This window comes from Ovis aries, chromosome 3 (assembly GCF_016772045.2).
Source record: "Ovis aries strain OAR_USU_Benz2616 breed Rambouillet chromosome 3, ARS-UI_Ramb_v3.0, whole genome shotgun sequence".
Taxonomy (NCBI): Eukaryota; Metazoa; Chordata; class Mammalia; order Artiodactyla; family Bovidae; genus Ovis; species Ovis aries.
In genome coordinates this window covers 183,111,764-183,138,081 of record NC_056056.1, presented here as the reverse complement: position 1 = coordinate 183,138,081, position 26,318 = coordinate 183,111,764, and the positions used below count along the sequence as shown (strand labels likewise).

The 26,318-nt window shown below is 40.3% G+C and overlaps 1 protein-coding gene across 4 annotated transcripts in view; it reads left to right on the top strand.

Annotated features, from left to right (window-relative positions):
* BICD1 (BICD cargo adaptor 1) overlaps nt 1–26,318 on the top strand; it is a 250,371-nt gene that overhangs the window by 123,670 nt on the left and 100,383 nt on the right. The window lies entirely within an intron of this gene.

Here is a 26,318-nt window from a genome sequence, read left to right as displayed (position 1 = left end):
AGGCTCAGTCGTTATGGCTCCCAGGCTCTAGAGCACAGGCTCAGTAGTTGAGGCACACGGTCTTAGTTGCTCCCCAGCATATGGGATCTTCTCGGATCAGGGACCAGACCCGTGTCTCCTGCATTGGCAGGTGGATTTTTTTTACCGCTGAGCCACCAGGGAAGCCCTGTAACTTTTGCTAGTAATCAATTTTTTATTATATCCTAATCTTCTTGGGGCATTTGCCATTAGAACAGAATATATGATTAACATTAGTAAGATTCAGAAGCCAAATAGTTGGTGATGCCCATCTTATTATGATGTACTAACCCATCCATTTACTTTGCATCACTGTTTCTGCTGGAGTCAGTCAGCAGAGAAGGGCAATGACACTCCAAGGTCAGACAGTGTTACTACCTAACTCTAATTATAATGGGCAAATCCGCCATTAAGCTTCAGATTGATAGAAATTCTACTGAGTTGGCAAATGTTTTCAATGTGTATATGTAGATCATCATATGTAACCACAATTTTTCAGACTCTGTGGCAAAGAGAAATGAAAATTCTGTGCTGTATTTTAATTTGCTGCAAAATTTCTCCTTTAAGAACAACCATTCTAGTGAGCACCACTCTGCAAATCAGCCTCTATTAGAATGTTGAGGAATAAAATGAATACGTAATTAATTCTAGTACTGGAAGGCATGTCTCTCCCCCTGGGCTACTTCTTTGAAGATAGCTGTCTGAAGTAAAACAGGAAACACCTACCTGACATCCTCTAAGCACGCAGACTGATTAGAGCCCTCTGGGAAACATCCAGTGGATACCAGTTGGCTCTCCAGCCTAAGTATTATTAATTAAAGACTCGATGCCAAGGTCTTCTTTGTTTATTGTAATGGTGATCTTAGATGGGGCTGATTGATCTCTTCTCTATTAAGAATCCATGTATTATACTCATTTGAAATGCATAGAGGTTATCATGGAGATTGAGTAATATATTTAATATAAAAATAAGGTTGAATTCAACAAGAATACTTTTGAAGTCAACTGATTTCTTAGTACTCTGCTCTAGCTGCTTTTGGAGATACAGTTTCCCTGATACAGACCCCATGCTCCTAATGCAGGAGAGCCGGGTTCAATCCCTGGTCAGGAAACTAGCTCCCACAAGCCACAACTAAAGATCCCACAAGTCACATGCCTCAACTAAGACTCAGTGTGACCCAAATAAATAAATAAATATTTAAAAAAACAAGATTGTCAGAGAATGTTACTGAAGCCTAGTAATATATTTCATGTTGGATAGAGCAGATGCACAAAAATAATTGTATTCAGTAAAATTCCTTGTTATTGTTGTCTAGTCACTAACTCATGTCCCGTTCTTCATGACCCCGTGGACTGCAGCACACCAGACTCCTCTGTCCTTCACGATCTCTCAGAATTTGCTCAAATTCATGTCCATTGAGTCAGTGATGCTGTCTAACCATCTCATCCTCTGCCTCTACCTTCTCCTTTGCCTTCAGTCTTTTCCAGCATCAGGGTCTATTCCAGTTATTGGCTCTTTTCATCAGGTGGCCAGAGTATTGGAGCTTCAGCATCAGTCCTTCCAATGAATATTCAGGGTTGATTTCCTTTAGGACTGACTGGTTTGATCTCCTTGCTTCCCAAGGGACTCTCAAGAGTCTTCTCCAGCATTACAGTTTGAAAGCATCAATTCTGCAGTGCTCAGCCTCTTTATGGTCCATATCTCACACCCATACATGGTTTCTGGAAAAACCATAGCTTTGACTGTATGGACTTTTGTTGGCAAAGTGATGTCTTTGCTTTTAAAACCCTGTCTAGGTTAGTCATAGTTTTTCTTCCAAGGAGCAAGTGTCTTTTAATTTCATGGCTGCAGAAAATCTGTCACTGCTTCCACTTTTTCCCCTTCAATTTGCCATGAACTTATGGGAGTGGATGCATGATCTTAGTTTTTTGAATGTTGAGTTTTACACCAGCTTTTTCACTCTCCTCTTTCATCTTCATCAATAGGCTCTTTAATTCCTCTTCATTTTCTGCTGTTAGAGTGGTATCATCTGCATATCTGAGCTTGTTGATATTTCTTCTGGGAATCTTGATTCCAGGTTGTGATTCATCCAGCCTGGCATTTCACATGATGTACTATGCATAGAAGTTAAATAAGCAAGCCTTGGTCTTATTCCTTTCTCAATTTTGAACCAGTTGTTCATGTCCAGTTTTAACTTTCCTACTTGACCTGCATACAGGTTTTTCAGGAGACAGGTAAAGTGCTCTAGTATTCCCATCTCTTTAAGAATTTTCCACAGTTTGTTGTGATCCAGTCAAAGACTTTAGGATAGTCAGTGGAGCAGAAGTAGGTGTTTTTCTGAAATTCCCTTGCTTTCTTTCAGTTCAGTTCAGTTCAGTTCAGTCACTCAGTCATGTCTGACTCTTTGCAACCCCATGAATCGCAGCACACCAGGCCTCCCTGTCCATCACCAACTCCCGGAGTTTACCCAAATTCATGTCCATCGAGTCAGTGATACCATCCAGCCATCTCATCTTCTGTCGTCCCCTTCTCCTCCTGCCCCCAATCCCTCCCAGCATCAGGGTCTTTTCCAGTGAGTCAACTCTTCGCATGAGATGGCCAAAGTATCGGAGTTTCAGCTTCAGCATCAGTCCTTCCAATGACACCCAGGACTGATTACCTTTAGGATGGATTGGTTGGATCTCCTTGCAGTCCAAGGGACTCTCAAGAGTCTTCTCCAACACCACAGTTCAAAAGCATCAATTCTTCAGTGCTCAGCTTTCTTCATGATCCAACAAATACTGGCAATTTGATCTCTGGTTCGTCTGCCTTTTCTAAACCCAGCTTGTACATCTGAAAGTTCTAAGTTTACATAGTGCTACAGCCTACCTTGAAGCATAACCTTACTAGCGTGTGAAATAAGCACAATTGTACTATAGTTTGAACATTCTTTGGCATTGCCCTTCTTTGGGATTGGAATGAACACTGACCTTTTCCAGTCCTGTGGCCACTGCTGAGTTTTCCAAATTTGTTCATATTGAATGCAACACTTTCACAGCATCATCTTTTAAGATTTGAAATAGCTCAGCTGGAATTCCATCACCTCCACTAGCTTTGTTCATAATAATGCTTCTTAACACCCACTTGACTTCACACTCCAGGATGTCTGGCTCTAGGCGAGTGAACATACCATCGTGGATATCCAGGTCATTAAGACCTTTTTTGTATAGTTCTTCAATGTATTCTTGCCATCTCTTCTGCTTCTGTTAGATCCTTATCATTTCTGTTCTTTGTCATTTCCATCCTTGGACAAAATGGTCCCTTAATATCTCCAATTTTCTTGAAGAGATTTCTAGCCTTCCCCTTCTATTGTTTTCTTCTGTTTCTTTGCATTGTTCATTTAAGGAAGCTTTCTTATCTCTTCTTGTTATTGTCTGGAACTCTGTATTCAGTTGGGTATATCTTTCCCTTTCTCCTTTACCTTTCATTTTTCTTCTTTCCTCAGCTATTTATAAAGCCTCAGCCTTCAGAATGGGAGAAAATAATAGTAAATGAAGCAACTGACAAAGAATTAATCTCAAAATATACAAGCAACTCCTGCGGCTCAATTCCAGAAAAATAAAAGACCCAATCAAAAAGTGGGCCAAAGAACTAAACAGACATTTCTCCAAAGAAGACATATAGATGGCTAACAAACACATGAAAAGATGTTCAACATCACTCATTATCAGAGAAATGCAAATCAAAACCACAATGAGGTACCATTTCACACCAGTCAGAATGGCTGCTGTCAAAAAGTCTACAAGCAATAAATGCTGGAGAGGGTGTGAAGAAAAGGGAACTCTCTGACACTGTTGGTGGGAATGCAAACTAGTACAGCCTCTATGGAGAACAGTGTGGAGATTCCTTAAAAACTGGAAATAGAACTGCTTTATGACCCAGGAATCCCACTGCTGGGCATACACACTGAGGAAACCAGAATTGAAAGAGACACGTGTACCCCAGTGTTCATCGCAGCACTGTTTATAATAGCCAGGACATGGAAGCAACCTAGATGTCCATCAGCAGATGAATGGATAAGAAAGCTGTGGTACATATACACAATGGAATATTACTCAGCCATTAAAAAGAATACATTTGAATCAGTTCTAATGAGGTAGATGAAACTGGAGCCTATTATACAGAGTGAAGTAAGCCAGAAAGAAAAACACCAATACAGTATACTAACACATATATATGGAATTTAGAAAGATGGTAATGATAACCCTGTATGCGAGACAGCAAAAGAGACACAGATGTATAGAATAGTCTTTTGGACTCAGAGGGAGAGGGAGAGGGTGGGATGATTTGGGAGAATGGCATTGAAACATGTATATTATCATATGTGAAATGAATCACCAGTCCAGGTTCGATGCAGGATACTGGACGCTTGGGGCTGGTGCACTGGGATGACCCAGAGGGATGGTACAGGGAGGGAAGTGGGAGGGGGGTTCAAGATTGGGAACACGTGTACACCTGTGGCAGATTCACGCTGATGTATGGCAAAACCAATACAATATTGCAAAGTTATTAGCATCCAATTAAAATAAATAAATTTATATTTAATATATATATAAAGCCTCCTCAGACAACCAATTTTCTTTTCTTACATTTCTTTTTCTTGGGATTGGTTTTGGTCACTACATCTTGTACAGTTTACAAATCTCTGTCCATAATTCTTCAGGTACTCTGTCTTCCAGATCTAATCCCTTGAATCTATTTGTCACTTCCACTGTATAATCCTAAGGAATTTGATTTAGGTCATACCTGAATGGCCTAGTGGTTTTCCCTACTTTTTTCAATTTAAGTCTGAATTTTGCAATAAGAAATGCATGATCTGAGCCATAGTCAGCTCCAGGTTTTGTTTTCACTGACTCTATAGAGCTTCTCCATCTTGACTGCAAAGAATGTAATAAATCTGATTTTGGTATTGACCATTTGGTGATGTCCATGTATAGAGTTGTCTCTTGTACTATTGGAAAAAGGTATTTGCTGTCACTAATGTGTTCTCTTGCAAAATGCTGTTAGCCTTTGCCCTGCTTCATTTTGTACACCAAAGCCAAACTTGCCTGTTACTCCAGGTATCTCTTGACCTCCTACTTTTGCACTCCAGTCACCTCTGATGAAAAGGACATCTTTTTTTGATGTTAGTTCTGTAAGGTCTTGGAGAAGGCAATGGCCACCCACTCCAGTACTCTTGCCTGGAAAATCCCATGGACAGAGGAGCCCGGTAGGCTGCAGTCCATGGGGTCGCAAAGAGTCAGACACGACTTCACTTTCACTTTTCACTTTCATGCATTGGAGAAGGAAATGGCAACCCACTCCAGTGTTCTTGCCTGGAAAATCCCAGGGATGGGGGAGCCTGATGGGCTGCCGTCTATGAGGTCACACAGAGTCAGACACGACTGAAATGACTTAGCAGCAGCAGCAGCAGCTATAAGGTCTTATAAGTCTTCATAGACCCAATCAACTTCAGCTTCTTTGGCATTAGTGTTTGGGGTATAGAGTTGGATTACTGTGATAAAGAATGTTTACCTTGGAAGAAAACCAAGATCATTCTGTCATTTTTGAGACTGCACTCAAGGTACTGCATTTTGGGTTCTTTTGTTGAGCCTAGGGACTACTCTGTTTCTTCTAAGGAATTCTTGCCACAGTGGTCATTTGAGTGAAATTCAGATGAATTATGAATAAAATATAGTCATCTGAGTGAAATTCACCCATTTCCATCCATTTTAGTTCGCTAATTCCTAAGATGTCAGTGTTCACTCTTGACATCTCCTGATTGACCATGTCCAATTTATCTTGGTTCATGCACCTATCATTCCAGGTTTCTATGCAATATTGTATTTACTGCATCAGACTTTAGTTTCACCACCAGACACATCCACAACTGAGCGTCATTTCCACTTTGGCCCACTTACTTTGTTCTTTCTGGAGCTATTAGTAATTCCCTTCCACTCTTCCCCAGCAGCATTTTGGACACTTTGTGACCTGGGTGCTCATTTTCCAGTGTCATATCTTTTCGCCTTTTCATACTGTTAATGGGGTTCTCATGGCAAGAATACTGGAGTGGTTTGCCATTCCCTCCTCCAGTGGACCATGTTTTGTCAGAACTCTCCACTGTGACCCATCTGTTTTTGGTGGCCCTGCATGGTATGACTCATAGGTTCATTGAGTTATGCAAATACCTTCACCATGACAAGGCTGTGATTCATTGAAGTTAAAAGCTTTATATTTTGTTTTAGAGTTAAGTGCTAGTCCTGGGGTGGTTGTTGTTATTCCGTTGCCCAGTCATTTCTGACTCTTTGTGACCACATGGACTACAGCATGCCAGACCTCCCTTTCCCTCACCATTTCCTGGAGTTTGCCCAACTTCATGTTCATTCCATCAGTGATGCCATCCAGCCATCTCATTCTTTGACCCCCCCCCCACCTCCTCTTCTCCTGCCCTCAGTCTTTCCCAGCATCATTGGGACTTTTCCAATGAGTCCTATATTCACATCAGATGACCAAAATACTGGAACTTCAGCTTTAGCATCAGTCCTTCCAGTGAATATTCAGGACTGATCTCCCTTATTATTGACTTGTTTGATCTCCTTGCTGCCCAGGAGACTTTCAAGAGTCTTCTCTAGCACCACAGTTCTAAGGTATCAATTCTTTGGCATTCTGCTTTGTTAATGGTTCAGTTCTCACAACTGTGTGTGACCACTTGGAAGACCATAGCCTTGACTACACGGATCTTTGCCGGCAGAGTATGTCTCTGGTTTTGCACACACTGTCTAGGTTTGTCATAGCTTTCCTGCCAAGAAGCAAATGTCTTCTGATTTCATGGCTGCAGTCACCATCTGCAGTGATTTTGGAGCCCAAGAAGAGGAAACCTGTCACTATGTCCACCTTTTCCCTTCTACATGCCATGCGACTAGATCGCATGATCTTCCGTCTTTTCAGTATTTAGTCTCAAGCCGGCTCTTTCACTCTCCTTCTTCACCCTCATCAAGAGGCTCTTTAGTTCCTCTTTGCTTTCTGCCATTAGAGTCATATCATCCACATATCTGAGGTTGTTGATGTTTCTCCTTCCTACCTTGATTCCGGCTTATAACTCATCCAGCCCGGCATTTCTCATGATGTGCTCAGCATATAGGTTTAACAAACAGGGTGACAGCAGACAGCCCTGGCACTCCTTTTTCGATCTTAAACCAATCAGTTGTTCCATACAGGGTTCTACTATTGCTCCTTGACCCACATACAGGTTTCTCAGGAGACAAGTAAGATGGTCTGGTATTCCCATCTCTCTAAGAGCTTTCCACAGTTTGTCGTGATCTACACAGTCAAAGGCTTTAGCATAGTAAGTGAAACAGAGATAGATGTTTTTCTGAAATTCCCTTGCTTTCTCTATAATCCACTGAATGTTGGCAATTTGATCTCTAGTTTCTCTAACTTTTCTAAACCCACATTGGACTGGGTTTAGAAGAACTGTATCAAAAAGTTCACCCAGAGCCAGACATTCTGGAGCGCAAAGTCAAGTGGGCCTTAAGAAGCACAGTTGTTAATCAAGCTAGTGGATGCGATGAAATTCCAGAAGAACTATTCAAATCCCTAAAGGATGATGCCATCAAGGTTTTTCATTCATTATGTCAGCAAATCTGGAAGACTCAGCACTGGCCACAGGACTGGAAATGGTCCTCATCCCAATCCCCAGGAAGGGTAGTACCAAAGAATGTGCTAAGGCTGGGGATAAGGATTTCCATTTCTGATAAGTTTCAATCTCAGGAAAATATAAAAGTATAATCAATAATCAAATTTAATCTTATTTTCCCCAGCCTGATTCATCAGCAGTAGGACTTGATTAGCTTCCTGTGACCTAAATATTCAGTAGCCTAAGAGTTTCTTATCAGGTTTCTGAATAAATAAAGCATTCTTTTTGGCCTGAATGAGTTTCTTCATGATTTTTCTTTAATTAAAATTGATTCCTGTTTCAAAAGACACTTTTATTTTCTAAAAGAACTCCTACAGTACTCTATCGTCACTGTATTGTGTTCTTATATCCTGTCTACCTATCTATCCTATTTCTGGCCTATTTTGTCTTATTTCTATCATATTCTGTTATTCTCTCTACCTACTCTTATGCCAGAGATTCACTTTGTAATGATTGCCATGTAACAATATGTTAAAGATTACTGGTACTGTTTCTCTCTCCCTTTCTTTTTAATATTTCAGTTATTTTGGTGGCCCTTTCATTTTTATTTCATGTTAAATGGTCAGGTGATCCTTAGAAAGTATCAATCTGAACAAAGCTAGTGGAGCTGATGGAATTCCAGTTGAGCTATTTCAAATCCTGAAAGATGATGCTGTGAAAGTGCTGCACTCAATATGCCAGCAAATTTGGAAAACTCAGCAGCAGCCACAGGACTGGAAAAGGTCAGTTTTCATTCCAATCCCAAAGAAAGGCAATGCCAAAGAATGCTCAAACTACCTCACAATTGCACTCATCTCACACGCTAGTAAGGTAATGCTCAAAATTCTCCAAGCCAGGCTTCAGCAATATGTGAACTGTGAACTTCCAGACAGATGTTCAAGCTGGTTTTAGAAAAGGCAGAGGAACCAGAGATCAAATTGCCAACATCCGCTGGATCATGGAAAAAGCAAGAGAGTTCTGGAAAAACATCTATTTCTGCTTTATTGACTATGCCAAAGCCTTTGACTGTGTGGATCACAATAAACTGTGGAAAATTCTGAGAGAGATGGGAATAGCAGACCACCTGACCTGCCTTTGAGAAACCTATATGCAGGTCAGGAAACAACAGTTAGAACTGGACATGGAACAACAGACTGGTTCCAAATAGAAAAAGGCGTACATTAAGGCTGTATATTGTCACCTTGCTTATTTAACTTTTATGCAGAGTACATCATGAGAAACGCTGGACTAGAAGAAACACAAGCTGGAATCGGGATTGCTGGGAGAAATATCAATAACCTCAGATATGCAGATGACACCACCCTTATGGCAGAAAGTGAAGTGGAACTAAAAAGCCTCTTGATGAAAGTGAAAGAGGAGAGTGAAAAACTTGGCTTAAAGCTCAATGTTCAGAAAACGAAGATCATGGCATCTGGTCCCATCACTTCATGGGAAATAGATGGGGAATCAGTGGAAACAGTGTCAGACTTTATTTTTCTGGGCTCCAAAATCACTGCAGATGGTAACTGCAGCCATAAAATTAAAAGATGCTTACTCCTTGGAAGAAAAGTTATGACCAACCTAGATAGTATATTCAAAAGCAGAGACATTACTTTGCCAACAAAGGTCCATCTAGTCAAGGCTATGGTTTTTCAGTGGTCATGTATGGATGTGAGAGTTGGACTGTGAAAAAAGCTGAGCGCTGAAGAATTGATGCTTTTGAACTGTGGTGTTGGAGAAGACTCTTGAGAATCCCTTGGACTGCAAGGAGATCCAACCAGTCCATTCTAATGGAGATCATCCCTGGATGTTCTTTGGAAGGAATGATGCTAAAGCTGAAACTCCAGTACTTTGGCCACTCATGCGAAGAGTTGACTCATTGGAAAAGACTCTGATGCTGGGAGGGATTGGGGGCAGGAGGAGAAGGGGACGACAAAGGATGAGATGGCTGGATGGCATCAGCGACTCAATGGACGTGAGTCTGAGTGAACTCCAGGAGTTGGTGATAGACAGGGAGGCCTGGCGTGCTGCGATTCACGAGGTCACAGAGAGTCGGACACGACTGAACTGAAATGGTCAGGTTCAGTTTTTAGATTATCAGTATACTTGTGTGCTTGATTTATAAGACAAGCTTAGGCTCTCCTACTTTTTTTTTTTTCCTGTGCTGATTTAATATTTTTTTCTAGGAGTGACTTTAAACATTAGTTTGGTTGTCTCCAGGTAAGAAGAGTTATCCTTCATCAACTGTTGCAAAATTAAAATCATTGATTTCATATACATTCTCTAAAATGAAATATGGACACAAAATCATATTTATAACCAGAAATTGCACGAATCAGTGCTGAGATTCTTTCATATTTGAAATAGAAAGCTAGTAATATCTACTCATAGAACTTTCCAATCTCATCTCTTTTTCTGCTAATGGATAATCATTCTGACAGAAGTCTTAAGGACCATTTCACCCTGTGACTCTCTTCGCCCTTCCCCCTTATGCAAATAAGATGACTCTTACATCTAGTCAAATCATCACAACAGGCTTTTCATCATTTTTAATGGAATGTCAGCTTTGCCACCTGCTTTTATCCCCCTTCAGTCTGCAACATAAACTAGTCAACAAAGGCTGTCATCAGAGAGAGTTATCGTCAGTGGCCTACTTTTTATTCTATTCCCATCAGAAATTCAGCTGACAGATATTCAAAGGTCATAGCCCAAGTGACATGCAACCTGCCAATTCCCACAATTTTGTCTTAAATTTTAGCCTTCTCTTGATGTAAAGTGTTAGAAAGCTGTAAACACTTAGCAGTATGATGTAATGTTTAAAAATAGAGACTCAGAAGTCAGATAAGAGTTGAGTTCAGAATGAGACCCCACCACTTACTTTCAGTGGAACCTTATCTAAATCTCATAATCTTTCTAAACTTCATTTCTTTATCTTCCAAATAGGGACAAAAAATAATGGTGAAGAAATATATTTCTCTTGATAAACCAATGGTATTTTGTTAAACCAAATAACTAGAACTGTTATGACTCTGTTGTATTTCCTTTTTTACTTGTTGTCTGGGAAACAAAGAACTCACTCTGTTTAAAGCTCAATTGCTGAGTGTTTGAGATCTGGTCAAGATATCACTATTTGGTAAGGTGAGCAGTCTTTTGTCTAAGATCAATGGATTTTCCATAATCTTACCTGCCCTGAGCAGTTTCCCTGGAACAAACAACTAAGCCATATTGACAACAAGGGTTTCAGTTCTCAGTGCCAATATCTCCATCATGTCAGTGTTTATAGTCATGCTGAAGTGAAGTGAAGTGAAGTGACTCAGTCGTGTCCGACTCTTTGTAACCCCGTGGACTGTAGCCTACCAGCTCCTCTATCCATGGGATTTTCCAGTAAATAGTACTGGAGTGGATTGCCATTTCCTTCTCCAGGGGATCTTCCCAACCCAGGGATCGAAGCTGGGTCTCCCGCATTGTAGACAGACGCTTTACCATCTGAGCCACCAGGGAAGTCCTAATAGTCATGCTTCTCCCATCCAAATGCTAACCTGGCCTGACTGCTTAGCTTCTGAGACAGACAAGATTGGGTGCATTCATGGTGGTATGGCCATAGACTGGTCATGCTTCTCAAGGATATTTGCTGCTGCTTTTTTTCCCCCAAAATTTCCTGTTTTAACTGCCTTGTTATATATACATATTTTACTGTAATGGCCTCAAAACATTTAAAGCAGAAGTTATAAGTGGTAATAATAATGATAATAAAAGTGATAGTATCCAAACCATGAGCAGGTGCAAAGAAAGCAAAAGAGGCTGTATGCTATAATGGTTAATGTATGGGATCTTGGTCAGACATGGGTTTTAATCATGGCCCTGAGCAAGTTATTTACTTCTTGCTGTCTCAGTTTCTTAATTTGTTAGATGAGCATAATATTGCTAAATAGGGCTACTTTGAGGATTAAATAAGATAGAGATAATGTTTGGAGTAGTTAAGTTTCCAATAAACAGTTTAAGAAAAAAGGATGAAATCACAGCTTGGCATTTTAAAGATTGAGTATTGGGACTTCCCTAGTGGTCCAGTGGCTAAGACTCTGAGCTCCCAGTGCAGGGGGCCCAGGTTTGATCCCTGGTCAGGGAGCTAGATCCCACGTGCTACAACTAAGACCCAGAGCAGCCAAATAAATAAATAAAATTAAAAAAAAAAAAAAGATTGAGTATTGTGTTGAAGCAAAATTGAGATTTGGAGAGAAAAATTGTCCATTGGCATTTTTAAATCAAGAAACATGAACTGCAGTAGACAAAAAAGTGCTTAACTTTAACCTGGTCCTGCTAAGTTTAAGGATTATTTAAAGAATAATAATTATTTATCACAAAGCCCTGATTTTGGTTAAATTTTCTGAGATAGTCTAATTTCAAATTCCAGAGCTGGAAATGGACCTGGTAATCACTTTAGTCTTAAAATAAAGATATCCAGACATCCAAGGAGCAGCCAACATTGCTTCCATTTCTTTCTCTACTAAATGGAAAATTTATGAACTGCTGCCTAACTTGACTTTTCCATTTTAGTGTAGAAAGAACATTTAGATTGAAAAGCAACTGCCCACTGGTAAATAAGGCAATTAATACCTTTGAGTCTAGGTACACTTGAATGGCCTTTCAGTTCAGTTATTTGTTCTCCTTCTCGGGATAACTAGGAGAAGGATGGGAGAGATTAGTCTTTAAAGAGGAAAATTTATTATCTTTACCTTCAGAAATACCACTATATTTATATGGCAGATTTCTACTAAACCCTTTTTTAAAATCCACTTTTCTACTGATTAGGAAGAACTACTAGGAAAACATTTTATATTTATTTGATATTTGTATATTAAATAAATATTAAATAGCATATTAAAAAGCAGGGCCATTACTTTGCCAACAAAGGTCTGTCTAGTCAAGGTTATGGTTTTTCCAATAGTCATGTATGGGTGTGAGAGTTGGACCGTAAAGAAAGCTGAGTGCCAAAGAATTAATAATTTTGAACTGTGTTGTTGGAGAAAACTTTTGAGAGTCCTTGGACTGGAAGATCAAACCAGTCAGTCTTAAGGAAATCAGTCCTGAATATTCATTGGAAGAACTAATGCTGAAGCTGAAGCTCTAATACTTTGGTCACCTGATGTGAAGAACTGACTCATTGGAAAAGACCTTGATGCTGGGAAAGATAGAAGGCAGGAAGAGAAGGGGATGACAGAGGATGAGATAGTTGGATGGCATCACTGACTAAATGGACATGAGTTTGAGCAAGCTCCAGGACTTAGTGCAGGACAGGGAAGCCTGGCAAGCTGCATTCCATGGGGTTGCAAGAAGGTGGACACAACTGAGCGACTGAACTGAAACTTGTAGTTTTTCAAGTGCTTATTGTTTTTACTTTCTTACTCCCACTATACTGCATTCATCAAATATTTATTGAACGTGTTTTAGTTGCCAGATACTGGTCTAGGCCCTGAAGACAAGACAAGACAAGAAACAAGACAACATCCTTGTTCTCATGAAATTTGTGTGGGTGAGATGGAGAGCAAATATAATGTCACATTACAAAATGAGAAATCTTCATGGAGGGACTGGGTTGGTGTGTTGGGGGGTGGTGACATCAGGAGTTCTCTTTTGATCACATTAGGTTTTGAGATGCCTATTAGATATCCAAGTGAGGCAGATAATCCAGGCCATGGGCCCAGATGTGATCACCTATGAAGTGACAAGAGAAGACATCCGCCAATCAGACCTCAGACACTCCGATATACAGAAGTCAGTGAAGAAAACAAGGAGTCATTAAAGGAGACTAAATCCTAGAGATAAATGTGCTTCCAAACGGAGAAAATAAAGAACTGTGCAAATAAGATGAAACTAACAACTGATCATTAGATTGGGAGGATGGAGGTGGCCAATGACCTTGGCAAGAGATTTCCCTGGAGTAGAGGGAGTCAAGGCCTAATTAGAGTGGGCCATAGAGAGAATGCAAAGAAATGGAGATATCAGGTATAAGCAAATTTAATTGAGGATTTTGGCATGAAAGGCAGCAGAGGGATGGGGATGTTATTATTTTGCTTTCTTGGTTACTATTTCTTTCTGTGGTGGTGGTTTCTTTTAATGGGAGGTGTTTGTTAACTGAAAAACCTTAAAGAAGGATAAATTGAAGAAGAGAGGTAGAAGGGGTAATTGCAAAAGTGAAGTCCTTGAGCAGCTGGAATCTGCTTTCCTGATACGCATGAAAATGCAAATCTTAAAATGAAAACCAAAAATACTTGTACAGATTTCAAGAACTCTAAGTTAGGACAGGGTGAAGATGATGTGGGTAGGGGAAAGGGGGAACTGGGAAACTGAGGCACCAGTATGTTACTCAGTACTATTTTCTAGGGAGAAGAACCTCACATAGGTAGGGTCACTCCGTCATGTCTGGCTCTTTGTGACCCCATGGACTGTAGCCCGCCAGGCTCCTCTGTCCATGGAGTTCTCCAGGCAAGAATACTGGAGTAGATTGCCATTCCCTTTTCCAGGGGATCTTCCCAGCCCAGGGATCGAAGCCAGGTCTCTTGCATTGCAGGCGGATTCCTTACCGGTTGAGCCACAAGGGAAGCCTAAAAAGTATGGTAACAGCTGGCCAATAAAAAAAAAAGATTTAAACAAGCAAACTTCCTGGTGACCTGGGATGAAAAAGTGGGTCTGGCAGGAAGCCTGATATGTACAAGTATCTCTTGAAAACAAAATATATTCTTGTGCCTGATCTTTCAAATGATGTCATTGATCCTGTATTATGGTTCAGTTCAGTTCAGTTCAGTTCAGTTGCTCAGTCACGTCTGACACTTTGCGACCCCATGAATCACAGCACGCCAGGCCTCCCTGTCCATCACCAACTCCTGGAGTTCACTCAAAATATAAATCTACTTTAAAGTTGTTTATTGATTTGTCTGTGAGTGTCTCTTTCCTTTTGTCTCTTCCTCTCTCATCTAGAGTTAAAACAAGAGAGAAGAGACTTTCTGGTGTGATTTTCACAGAGGAAAATGATAGAGATCATTATGGCTGGGGAGGGAGGGAATATAGTTGTCTCTGACAACATTCAAATGGAGTCTAAGTTAAAATGCTATGTGTTTGGGACTGTTTTCTTAGAGATCACTAAGGGGATCTGAGGATGAGTTTGTTTGCTCTCTCATATTTTAAATTTTATTTGTTTAATTGGCAGCATTGAATTGAAGTTTTTCCATTATTTTATTCTGTTTATTTTTATGCACAAATATCTTCCTATGTGAGTTGATAATACCAGTCATTTGCAAGTGATTGTGTTGCAGCACTAGGTTGGGTTCCAGGAATATTGAAGCATGGGTCCTACGATAGAGACTTGAAAAGGACAAAATGGGAGTTAATAATAAATGTTGGTATACCAGTCCATTTTAGTTTACTGATCCACCCCTTGAAATAGGAGACACAAGAAGGATTGTTGGGAGAACCTGTATGAAAGAAGCGCTAAACTATTTTAACGAAAAATACTAAAAAGCTTATCGTTATGTTAATTCCACAGCCTTAGATCTGTGATGTTTAAAGTACCACTAAAACTAAAGCTTTTCCTACACTATATTAATCACAAAGCACACATTGAGTCAGACTTTGCTGACTATATTCAGTTCAGTTCAGTTGCTCAGTCATGTCCGACTCTTTGCGACCCCATCAATTGCAGCACACCAGGCCTCCCTGTCCATCACCAACTCCCAGAGTTCACTCAGATTCACGCCCATCAAGTCAGTGATGCCATCCAGCCATCTCATCCTCTGTCGTCCCCTTCTCCTCCTGCCCCCAATCCCTCCCCAGCATCAGAGTCTTTTCCAATGAGTCAACTCTTCGCATGAGGTAGCCAGAGTACTGGAGTTTCAGCTTTAGCATCATTCCTTCCAAAGAAATCCCAGGGCAGATCTCCTTCAGAATGGACTGGTTAAGTACAGGCAATACTGTACACTCTGCAGTTTTCCTCTTACTATTCAAATCTGGGTGTCATCATTTATTAGCTATATGGATTTGGGGCAGGTAACTTCTTTGTGCCTCAAAGAAATAGGCATGATAATAGTGCCTACCTTAGTAGGGTACTATGAAGATAAAATGCAATACGTAGAGAACAATTAGAACAATATCAATGGCATGGGTTAGATTTTTTTAATTATTATTGCATTGTGATATAATAGGATGACTGTCTGGCTTCTCATTGGTAAAGAATCCACTTGCCAGTGCAAGAGACTCAAGAGACATCAGTTTGATCCCTGGGTCAGGAAGATCCCCTGGAGTAGAAAGTGGCAACCCGCTCCAGTATTCTTGCTTGGAAAATTCCATGGACTGGGGCGCCTGATGGGAGGAGGAGGAGCCCACGGACTCATGAGGAGTCCATGAGTTTGCATAGAGTCAGACACGACTGAGAGCACATACGTGTACACACACGCACACACACACAGACGAAATGACTGTCTAGAAAACACTGTGCAACTAGCAGTGCATATTTATCACTTGGTTAATTTTAAGAGACAGTGAAACTATAGGGCAATGAAGCAAACCTATTGAATACTCAGGGATGAGAAAGGAAACTCTCGTCTTATCTTGTTTTGTTTTTGCCTTTCACTAGGTATTCCGCCTACATTTTTTATTTTTTATTTTACTTTATTTTACTTTACAATACTGTATTGGTTTTGCCATACATCAACATGAATCTGCCACGGGTGTACATGAGTTCCCAATCCATCTACTTTTTAAAATTGTGTTATTTTAATCTTTATTACACACAGACATACTCTAAGTATGTTTAGGTCACCTTGTGTAATTTGTAAGGGTGAAATTGCAAACTCAGTTTCTCGTCTCTTTTTTTTATATATATATATAGTTTTTATTTTTTAATTTTAAAATCTTTAATTCTTACATGCGTTCCCAAACATGAACCCCCCTCCCACCTCCCTCCCCACAACATCTCTCTGGGTCATCCCCATGCACCAGCCCCAAGCATGCTTCACCCTGTGTCAGACATAGACTGGCGATTCAATTCTTACATGATAGTATACATGTTAGAATGCCATTCTCCCAAATCATCCCACCCTCTCCCTCTCCCTCTGAGTCCAAAAGTCCGTTATACACATCTGTGTCTTTTTTCCTGTCTTGCATACAGGGTCGTCATTGCCATCTTCCTAAATTCCATATATATGTGTTAGTATACTGTATTGGTGTTTTCTTTCTGGCTTACTTCACTCTGTATAATTGGCTCCAGTTTCATCCATCTCATCAGAACTGATTCAAATGAATTCTTTTTAACGGCTGAGTAATACTCCATTGTGTATATGTACCACTGCTTTCTTATCCATTCATCTGCTGATGGACATCTAGGTTGTTTCCGTGTCCTGGCTATTATAAACAGTGCTGCGATGAACATTGGGGTACATGTGTCTCTTTCTATTCTGGTTTCCTTGGTGTGTATGCCCAGCAGGGGGATTGCTGGGTCATAAGGTAGTTCTATTTGCAATTTTTTAAGGAATCTCCACACTGTTCTCCATAGTGGCTGTACTAGTTTGCATTCCCACCAACAGTGTAGGAGGGTTCCCTTTTCTCCACACCCTCTCCAGCATTTATTGCTTGCAGATTTTTGGATCGCAGCCATTCTGACTGGTGTGAAGTGGTACCTCATTGTGGTTTTGATTTGCATTTCTCTAATAATGAGTGATGTTGAGTATCTTTTCATGTGTTTGTTAGCCATCCGTATGTCTTCTTTGGAGAAATGTCTATTTAGTTCTTTGGCCCATTTTTTGATTGGGTCGTTTATTTTTCTGGAATTGGGCTGCATAAGTTGCTTGTATATTTTTGAGATTAGTTGTTTGTCAGTTGCTTCATTTGCTATTATTTTTCCCATTCAGAAGGCTGTCTTTTCCCCTTGCTTATATTTTCTTTTGTTGTGCAGAAGCTTTTAATTTTAATTAGATCCCATTTGTTTATTTTTGCTTTTATTTCCAGAATTCTGGGAGGTGGATCATAGAGGATCCTGCTGTGATGTATGTTGTTTATTAGCACCTGTACAAAATTTCCCCTGTTTAAATTTTTTCTTATGTTTACCTCATTATTTCTGTCTATAATAGAAAATTTTCCTTAAAGTTACTGCTGCTATAAAGGGAAATACAGTCCTCGAAGTGCCAGTTAACTCAACCCTTCATTGTTGTTATGTATTTTTAAAGTTATATATACATGTCAAAATACTTAACTAAAGTGGAATGACATAAACATGAAATCTTCTTTCACACTGCCCAACCTCCAGCCCCACTCTACAGAAGTAACCACTTCTATTAGTTTGTTGTGACAAATTACCATAAATTTTGTGGATTAAAAAGTACATTCTTATAGATCTGTAGTTTAGAAGTCTGAAATTCATCTCCCTGGGGTAAAATGGAGACGTTAACAAAGCTGTCTGTTTCTAACTTCAACTAAATGTCATCCTGCATAGCACATCCCTGACACCCAATCATAATTTCCCTGGCTTGCTGCTCTGTGCCAGATGCTTTGCTGTATATAAAAGAAGGCAAAGATCAGTAGTAAATAGCCAGGCTTCTTATAGTGTTGTTACTGTTGTTCAATTGCAAAGTCATGTCTGATTTTTTGTGACCCCATAAGCTGCAGCACGCCAGGCTTCCCTGTCTTTATAGCGTTACCCTTAGTAAATGTTGGCATGTTTGTAGTGTTATTAATAATAGCATATATTGAACACCTACTATGTATGAAGTACTATGCCAAAGACTTACGATTATTTCTCTGATTTAATCCTCTGATGTACATATGATTGTTATCCTCATGTTTCATCACATGAGTAACCTGCAGTTTAAGGAGATTCACTCACTTGCCAAAGGCCATTCACAAGAAAGTAATAGAGCAGGGATTTATTCAGTTTCCTTGGGCTTCAAATTTTAAGCCCAACAGGATTTCTCTTTTGCCAAATGATAAACAAAAATAAAAACGACAATGTATCTTTGTTTTGAAAGACTTGGAAAATAATAGCTCAGAAACAAAATTATGAAAAGAGGCAGCGATGATTCATAAGATAAAGGTATTTTGTAATCAGACAGACATGACTTTGAATTCCGACCCGGCCACCAACTTGCTCTGCCACTTCTTTTATCATCTGTTTCTTATCTGTAAAAAGGAATTTATGAGATTACATGAGATAAGAAACATTGGCTTTCATGAAAAAGAGGGCTTTCCTGGTAGCTCAGCTGGTAAAAAAGCCACCTGCAATGCAAGAGACCTTGGTTCTGTCCCTGGGTTGGGAATATCCACTGGAGAAGGGACAGGTTACCCACTCCAGTATTCTTGGGCTTCCCTGGTGGCTCAGCAGGTAAAGAATCCTCCTGCAATGTGGGAGACCTGGCTTCGATCTCTGGATTGGGAAGATCCCCTGGAGAAGGGAAAGGCTACCCACTCCAGTATTCTTGTCTGGAGAATTCCATGGACTATCCATGGGGTCACAAAGGATCAGATATGACTGAGTGACTTAAGTGAAACATTGGCTTTCTTGAAAAAGAACGAAATAATGTCATTGCAGCAATATGAATGCATCTAGAGACTATATTCACCCCACTCCAGTTGCACAGAGTCGGACACAACTGAAGTGACTTAGCAGCAGCAGCAGCCAGTACTCTTGCCTGGAAAATCCCATGGACGGAGGAGCCTGGTAGGCTGCAGTCCATGGGGTCGCTAGGAGTCGGACACGACTGAACGACTTCACTTTCACTTTTCACTTTCATGCATTGGAGAAGGAAATAGCAACCCACTCCAGTGTTCTTTCCTGGAGAAACCCAGGGACGGGGGAGCCTGGTGGGCTGCTGTCTATGGGGTTGCACAGAGTCAGACTCAACTGAAGCGACTTAGCAGCAGCAGTAGAGACTGTCTTACTCAGTGAAGTAAGTCAGAGAAAGACAAATATCATATGATATCACTTATATGTGGATTCTTAAAGGTACAAATAAACTTATTTACAAAAGAGAAATAGAGTCACAGATGTAAAAAACAAAGTTACAGTTATCATTGGGGAAAGGGAAGAAGGATAAATTAGATTAGGATTGACATATATACACTACTGTGTGTGAAATAGATAACTAATATGGACCTAGGGTGTAGCAAGGGAACTCTTAATACTCTGTAATGACCTATATGGGAAAAGAATCTTAAAAAAGATTGGATATATGTATATGCATAGCTGATTCACTTTGCTGTACAGCATACACTAACACAGCATATTAAATCAGCTATATGCCAATAAAAATGTAAAAAGAATAAAAGAAACACTGGAACTAACAGATTCATTCAATGTTAATTTGATTCCTTGGATATTAACAAAATTCAAGAACATAATTATTTTGTGCAGTTCACCACAAAGCACAAATATGCATTCAATAATTTCTTTTTAATGATATAAACCTTTTTCTAAGCATCACTAAAATTAGAAATGTAAATTTTCTGGAATTGTCCAAGCTATGGAGAAAAGATCAGGTATTATGTTAGGGAAGTAGAAATATATACAATTATATAAAGTTATTTTATTTATTCTGGAATATGAAATATATTACTTGTATTAGTGTAGATCCAATGATCATACACATTTGTGTAGCATTTGGTTGAGCCTCTCTGTCTCTTCAAAGCTGTACCAGGATATAAATAAGGTATGGATAACACCAAATGTAAGTGAAGTTGGGACCCTCAGGAACATTAAGGGTGGGCAAGCAATTTAGTACAACAGCCTTGAAAAACTGGTGGGTCTTATCTAGTAAAACTAAAGCTGTATAGATCCTAAGATCTAGCAATTCCAATCCTAGGTCTGCTGCTGCTGCTGCTGCTAAGTCGCTTCAGTCGTGTCTGACTCTGTGTGACCCCATAGACAGCAGCCCATGAGGCTCCCCCGTCCTTGGGATTCTCTAGGCAAGACCACTGGAGTGGGTTGCCATTTCCTTCTCCAAATCCTAGGTCTATACCCTAGAAAACTGCACTTTTGAGTCAGGAGATGTACACAACAAAGTTCATAGCAACTTTGTACATGACATACATTATATATCAATTATACATATATATGCATATATCTCATTATATTAATATATCAATTTATTTTTCCATTGTCAATTGACATTTGAGTTGAGATTTTTGGCAGTTCAGCTGGGAAAGAACCCGGTTGGCAATATAGGAGACTCAAAAGATGTGAGTTAGATCCCTGGGTCAGGAAGGTCCCCTGGAATAGGAAATGGCAACCTGTTCCAGTATTCTTGCCTGGAGAATCCCATGAGCAGAGGCACCTGGCGGGCTACAGTCCATGGCGTCACAAAACGTCAGACACGACTGAGAACACGAGCATGCAGTTAGGAATAAGACTGCTATGAACATCTTTGTTTGTGTATTTTGGAACATGTATATGTACGTTTCTGTCAGTTACGTGCCTGGTAGTAGTACTCCAGCAGACTATGCCTGTTCAGCTTTAGCAGAAATTGCCAAACAATTTTCCAGAGTGATTGTACATGCCTAGGAAGTGAGAGCTTGGTTATATCACATCTTCACCAGTGCTTGGTATTTTCTTTCTTTTTCATTTTAGTCATAGTGAGTGTACAGTGGTAGTGTACCATGATTTTAATGAGCAATTTCCTGATGACTAATAAAACCGGAGTTCTTTTAGTATGTCTGTTGGTCATTTGGTATGCTATTATGTTAAAAGTAAGATATTATTAATAAAAGATCTTTAGAAGCACTATTTAATAAAGTTGATTATGAAATGTTTATATAAATCATCATATCAGTGAATTAAAGCTGAATTGTCCTACAATGTGAAGAAGGAAATGGCAACCCACTCCAGTATTCTTGCCTAGAGAATCTCAGGGACAGAGGAGCCTGGTGAGCTGCTGTCTATGGAGTCGCATAGAGTCGGACACAACTGAAGCGACTTAGCAGCAGCAGCAGCAGCCTACGATAACATAAAACTTGAGAATCTCAGTGGCTTAAAATAGCAAGATTTAATTCTTGCTCTTGCCACATGTCTTTTTCTGATGGTCGGTGGCTCTGCTCCACATGCCAACCATTATGGTAGCTTGGGAAGGGACAGCCCCTAGTTGTGTCATTGCTGGCCTCCAGACAGAGTAAAAAAAGAGGTGGCAATGCAGTGGATCACACACAAGCTCCTAAAGCTTCTGCTTAGAGACGACATGTACTTTACTTCCTCACATTCTACTGGCCCAAGCAAATTTTGTGGCCCTGATTAACATCAGTGAGAGCATTGTGTGATCTTCCACAAAGAAGAGGCTCAGAGGAAAGGGCATTAAATATTTGTAAACAAGAAAGTGACCCATAGCATCTCTTTCTGCAGAGGAAGTTTGTAACAATAATAGTCTAGGATGGAGCACTCAAACTGTTTGTCTATGGGTGGGCTGTCTTCAACACACATATTGTGCTGCACGTCTGTTTTGTTAATTAGTTGTCATCATTTAAAAATCATGACATTTCACAAAGATGCAGATTTCTGGCTTTTCTTGGAAGTCTAAGTTACAGGAAGAACCATTTGGAGCTGAGTGGCATCACCATTCTAGATGGGATGTGCACTGCACTAGTGCCTTGCAAACATTTCTTACATAACCCACAATAAACAACGCATTTTGCATTACTCCTCACATGTGTACATATGCAGGTGTACACGTTCAGGTACAGGTATACACGTGCATATACTTACATATTTCCAAAGCAAATCCATGAAATAATGCTTACTGTTTTCTACAGTGCATGCTGATATCGTCTCTTCTATTCTATCCTACTTTACCTCATTCTTTCCTTTCTTTAAAATGTGAAATCAACCTCTAAATTGATATCACAAACCATTGCTAGGTCACAGGCCACAAGTTGAAAACACTGCTCTCGATCATATTACTGTCTGCTGTTCCTCTGAATGCCACCGGTTACTTTTCTTTTTTTTTTTTTTTAATTTTTTTTAGTTTTTTATTTTTAAAATTTTAATATCTTTAATTCTTACATGCGTTCCCAAACATGAACCCCCCTCCCACCTCCCTCCCCATAACATCTCTCTGGGTCATCCCCATGCACCAGCCCCAAGCATGCTGCATCCTGCGTCAGACATAGACTGGCGATTGAATTTCTGTGTCAACATTTCCAGATTCCTGGGACAGCTTGTTGTGTGGGTGAGCAGCAGCTGCTTTCCCTCAGTGATTTAAGCCTGTGCATTTACTGGCTTTGCCCAAAAGTCTTAGATAAAATTTATACTGCTTGAATACCTGCAAGTTACTATGACTAAAGTGAAGTCACTCAGCCATGTCTGACTCTTTGTGACCCCAAGGACGATAACCTGCCAGGCTCCGTGGTCCATGGGATTTTCCAGGCAAGAATACTGGAGTGGGCTGCCATTTCCTTCTCCAGGGGATCTTTCCAACCCAGGGATCGAACCTGGGTCTCCTGCATTGCAGACACGCGCTTTACCATCTGAGCCACTAGGGAAGCCCAAATAAATAAAATGTATACTGCTTGAATACCTGCAAGTTACTATGATTACCCTTCCCTTATTTGACTTTCTGTTTCAATCAAAATAGCTTTTTAGGCAAATAGATCTCCAATTCAAACTATCACAACTTCCTGGCTGGGCTCGGGAATAAAGGATGAAATGTAAGTAAGTCTTGGGCTTCCCAGATGGTGTTAGTGGTAAAGAACCCGGCTGACAATGCAGAAGACAGACGCCAGTTCGATCCCTGGGTCTGGAAGATTCCCTGAAGGAGGTCCCCACTCCAGTAGTCTTGCCTGGAGAATCCCATTGATAGAGGAGCCCGGTGGGCTACAGTCCATAGGGTCACACAGAGCACGACTGAGCAAGTGAGCAGCACAAGCGGGTATTACCATGGGTTCAGGAAGGAGCGTTCTCAGAGCCTAGGGACTGTGAATGATGACTGTATTACCTCGGGGGACCCAAGGACATGTTTTCCACAGATCGATTCCTCTGTATCATGGATTCACTTAACAAATATTTATTGTTCACCTGTGTTCCCTGTCCTAGGGAACTCATCCAAACTTTGTACAAAGATCTAGAATAGGTCTAGATCTACCTGGTGTAGATAGTAATCATTTATTTCTGTGTTTTATGGCCTTGCTGTTTGCTGTTTTCTTCTCTTGACCCAGAAATTCATCCATTGTCAGAGGGCAATTCTAGTTAAGGGTTTGTTACTCAGATGTGTCCTCCTGCTCAGATGTTTGTTGATTCTAACTGCTGTCTGTCTGTATTTATGTGTGATGTTGTAGGTAGAGGGTATGGAGATGATGAGACACCAAGTAAAAGTCTCTTGGCCACTACGACACAAGCAGTATTGATATAACACCAAGTGAAAAGGGTTGTACTAGAGGGAAAGAAGTATCTTCATGTTTTCATAGGGTTTGGTGAAGCTTTGCATTTTCAGGAGCAGTGCACTTGTGATACCTAGAGGATTCCACCATCTCCATGGTGTTGGTCTCTGGAAGCAATTCAACCACCTAAGTAGCGTTGGTGTCAGGTGTACCCAGCATAATCGGGCAGCAAGGCCTGGTGGAACATGGCAAGAGGGGCTTACCAGGATCGTTCAAAGCAGTAGTAATGCCCCTTCCTGCCAGCTGGAGGCAGTGGAAGCCCCACAGTGGACATTGCGGGACAGGGCCAGAACTGGAGAGGAAGGAAATGGCTAACATGTTTCTGATTCCAGGAGGACAGCTAAAGGAGACTCCCAGAAATAATTATAAGGATGAGATGAGTTTATATTTAGAGATATTACAGTAGCTGATAGAGGCGAGAACCAGTAATATACGGACTATTAGTAATGTGACCCCAGGGTAAGTCATGGATTAGACAGCAAGATTATTTCTCCTTCTCTATGTATGTGCTTCACCTAAAAATGTCCTTTTATAGAAGCATGAATGCAGCTCATCCCAAAATCCTTGAACACTGTCCCCAAACCTTTCCCATTACCTTGACATTTTTTTTTTTTGTCTTTCTCTTAAACTTGTCTCCTTTTCTGCCCACCTGTCCTTGATGTCTCGTGTCTATATCCAGGCCTAAGGAGAGGAGAGTCATGAACTCCTTGGCTGTGCTGTTACTTGTGTCTTCTATTTCTATCTGCCTTTTCTACTCATTCATCTCCCTCGCCTCTATTCTTATTACTAACAAGTCCCTCCCTGATGTCCTGGCCATATCCCCTTTATCTTCCTACTATCCTCAGTTAGCAAAACAGCAAAAATAATAGCTAAGGTGGGTATAGTTGACAGAATTACAGCTCCTAAAGTAATGTCGTATGGCTCAACACATGCTAACCTCTAGTACCTCAGACTATGACTTTATTTGTAATAAGTGTCTTTGCAAATGCAATTACTGTAAAGATCTTGACATGAGATCATCCTGGATTAAAGTGTGCCTTATATCCAATGACAAGTGTCTTATAAGAGACAGATAAGGAGAAGACAGACAGAGACCCAGGGAAGAAGCCGTGTGAAGACAGAGGCAGAAATCACAGTTCTGCTGACCAAGGCAAAGAATGCCGGGGGCCACACGATGCTGGAAAACTCAAGGAAGGATTCTCCTCTAGTGCCTGCAGAAGGAGGGCGGCCCTCCCACCCCTCAATTTCAGACTTCGGGATCTAGAACTGTGAGACAATAAATTCTGTTGTTTAAGCTAGCAAACTTTCTGCAGTTAGTTATGGCGGGCCTGGGAAACTTGGACAGTGAAACACCAAACAGCACCAAAGAAACATTTATTTCACAATTGGTGAATATTTTAAAATAATAAAAAATGTTCTAGAAAAGAATATGTACATATTTTCAATCATTATTAATTAAAAGACTTTGCTAAATATTTTTAACATTTGCTAAATAATTATTTTTAACCCAATTATAGAGCCAGTTCTCATCTGACAATAAAGTGCTCCTAAAGTTAATAGTCCTGGGTGTTCATTGGAAGGACTGATGTTGAAGCTGAAACTCCAATACTTTGGCCACCTGATGCGAAGAGCTGACTCATTTGAAAAGACCCTGATGCTGGCTGGGAAAGATTGAGGGCAGGAGAAGGGGATGACAGAGGATGAGATGGTTGGATGGCATCACTGCCTCAGTGGACATGGGTTTGAGTGAACTGCGGGAGTTGGTGATGGACAGGGAGGCCTGGCGTGCTACCGTTTGTGGGGTCACAAAGAGTCGGACAGTCAGACACAACTGAGTGACTGAACTGAACTGAAATGAAAGTTAAGGCATAAACAAATTGTTTGAGACTCATAATACATCTTTTCCTGCAGGAGTCATGTGATATATTATGGATATTTTCCAGATATTAACCCATAATAATTGTTTTAATAGTAGTCACGTGTGGACTATAGATTTCCTAAAACTCGGGATTATGCTGTACATATATAAATTCACTACCTCGCAGACTGATTTGCATATGATAGACACCCCCAGTACCAATAAACTCTCTTTGAATAGTTCATTTTTAAGCATCATACAATAGTGTTTAATAGCATCTGTTCTGGAATCTAAAAATCTTGGCCCTGCCACCTCCAGAATGTTTAAGCAAATTATGTAAACTCTCT